The sequence below is a fragment of the Triticum dicoccoides genome, chromosome 3A (assembly GCF_002162155.2).
Source record: "Triticum dicoccoides isolate Atlit2015 ecotype Zavitan chromosome 3A, WEW_v2.0, whole genome shotgun sequence".
In the NCBI taxonomy this organism is placed as follows: domain Eukaryota; kingdom Viridiplantae; phylum Streptophyta; class Magnoliopsida; order Poales; family Poaceae; genus Triticum; species Triticum dicoccoides.
The window spans coordinates 30,452,242-30,454,948 of NC_041384.1; positions in this window are offsets into that span (position 1 = coordinate 30,452,242).

The following is a 2,707-nucleotide window of genomic DNA, read 5'->3' on the forward strand; positions in this document are numbered from 1 at the left end:
GCCGCCCCCGCGTCACGCCCCGACCCGTCGCCGCCCCCGGACGTCGCCTCGCCGTCGCCGTCGCCCCGCTGTGAGCTCTCCCCCTCTAACCCCTCTCCCTCGCCCCCGGCGGCCACCATGGGCGCCGCCCCTCCTCGAGCCCATACACACACACACAAGCATGATGAACACACACACACACACGTCCATATGTATGAATTAATGCATGTATATATTAGTATATACGTATTTTGTATGTTTAATTAGTTTAGATTTTTTAGATTATTATTTTTCACTAGTATATATGTATGAATGCATGTTAGATGGATATAATTAGTGTTTAATTAGTATGGAAATTTTTTATATAATGTTGTTTTTCAGTTTTTTAATGGATGTATAAAAGTTATTTTTTCTGTTTTTAGTGTTAGATGCTTAATTAGTATGAAATAGCATATAGAATTTAGACATATGCAATGATAGCATAATTAGTGTTATATAGAAATGTTAGAAATTTTAGTTATCAAAATCCAATCATTAAAAAAATGTTACTTTTTGCGGGCATATAGCTAGTATTTGTTCTCGACGATGCCCGGCCCGTATCCTTGCCGTCGACCCGTCCGCGACGACGTCCGACTGACCCATGTCCGGGACTGGGCTCTGCCGGGCTGGCACTGGGAGGTGCTGCCTGGAGGGGCGCACCGCTTGATGAGGAACCCGACCCCGGGTCCCGTCGTTGACCCTGATCTCGTTTGGTGGCGTTCGCGTGGGCCAGTTTTGGTGCGGAGGGAGCCGGCCCCGCCGGAGGTGGTACGTCGCCGTGTCAGGGAGGAGGACGAGTACGTCCATCGCTACATGGTTGCGTTAGAGGGCGGCAGGTTCTCCAATACCTGGCAGTTTCTTCAGGGATCTCACTTCAGCTATGATCCTGTGAGGGTTCCTTCTCTTTGGGTGTCCACCGCCCGCGTCGCAGGAACCGCGAGTGTCCTAGATTCTTCTGTAGTATTCGATCTTTAATTAGCTACCTAGCCAGTGATGTACTATTCAATATTATATATTATTCGAGATGATGTATTTGAGATTATATCTATTATTCGAGACGATGTATTCGAGATTATATCTATTATTCGAGACGATGTAATTTGAATACTAAATTGTTTTATATTTCTTTTGGCATAGTTAAATAAAAGCTATGGCGGACAATACGACAGAGAGGGAGAACAGACCATGTTCGATATAATACGCGGGCCAGATGATGATCAGAATGAAGAAGATTATGACGGCTCCGAATTTCTAAACAACACCGGAGAGGGTGATATGATATTCGATCGCGACGACCGAATTGATGAAGTCATGAACTACGATTATGACAATGACGAAGAATATGTTGATCCTGAAACAACAAAGACCGGCGAGGTATATATATTTATATAAGCAGGCATCTGGTGATCATCACATGTTTTAAATGAGTTGAAGATATATTAACGAATCGATCTTTCTTCTTTCAGCCATCCAGATCGAGCAAATCTTCAGGCAACAGGACGAAACAAGGCCCGAACAAAAAGTTGAAGGAGGGCGTAAAGTATAATATCGAGGCAATCAGACCTAATGGCGAACCATTAGCGCCTAAGAAGATTGCGGACAAGTTCGTTCGTCAGTGCGGAGTTCTTGTGAAGGACCAACTCCCGATCTCCCTTCAAGAATGGAGAGAGCCATCAAAGCCACGTCCAGATCTTACTTTTGTCAACGACAGACAAAAAAGTCTGCTTTGGGATACTCTCATGGAACATTTCACCCTACCAGATCATTTCACAGAAGCAGATGTGCAGAAAGTCAAGGACGCTGCTCTTAGGAAGATGGCGGTTGCATTCAAGAACCACAAGAATCGTGAATGGGACAAGTACGTCAAGGGAGGAAGGAAGACTCCAGTATTCGAGGGAACACTAGAGAATCAAAGTGCTCATTGGGACGATTTCGTGAAATTCAAGGATTCAGAATTAGCTAAGGAACGGTCGAGAATAAACAAGAAGAATGCCGAAAAAAGGATAAGTTCCATAAGCTGGGGCCAGGTGGCTACGCGGTGGCAATGCCTAAGTGGGATAAGTCTGAGAAAGAGAAGGAGGATGCAGGTGTCACTCCGGTTACTAAGAGCTGGCCCCCCAGGTGTAGGACTTGGTTCTATGCGCATGGGGGGGAGTTGGACCCGAAGACAGGCAAAGTTTCGACGAAGGCATGTCTGAACGGAGCCGACGATAATATACTTGTTGCAATAGAAGAGGCTCGAACGGGGGTGTTCCAGCCCAACAGAGAGAACGACGAGCTTACGCGTGCCCCGGGAAATCCTGAACACCCGGGAAGAACACAAGGCAAGGGCGCTATTCCGTGGTATGAGGGGTTTTCGGACTGGAACGCCAACTATAGAACCCGTGCGAGAAGGAAGATTGCGGAGGAGAAGCAGAGGAAGATGGAGGAGGAGAAGAGGAAGCTGGAGTATGAACGCCTTCAAGGCCTAGAATCAGCGCACGCGGACTTGGTAGTCAAATTCCAGTGGCAGCAGGAGCAGATCGACTCACTTAGCCAGCAAAGGGGGTCTCAGCAGCTGCAGCAGCTAGCGGATGATCCAGCATTGGATACCACTGCCCCATCCATGCCGAGAAGCAGCGTGGGTTCCGCCCCGTTTGACACAATGTTGGATAGATACCCCATGGATGACATCGTGGAGAACACTAAC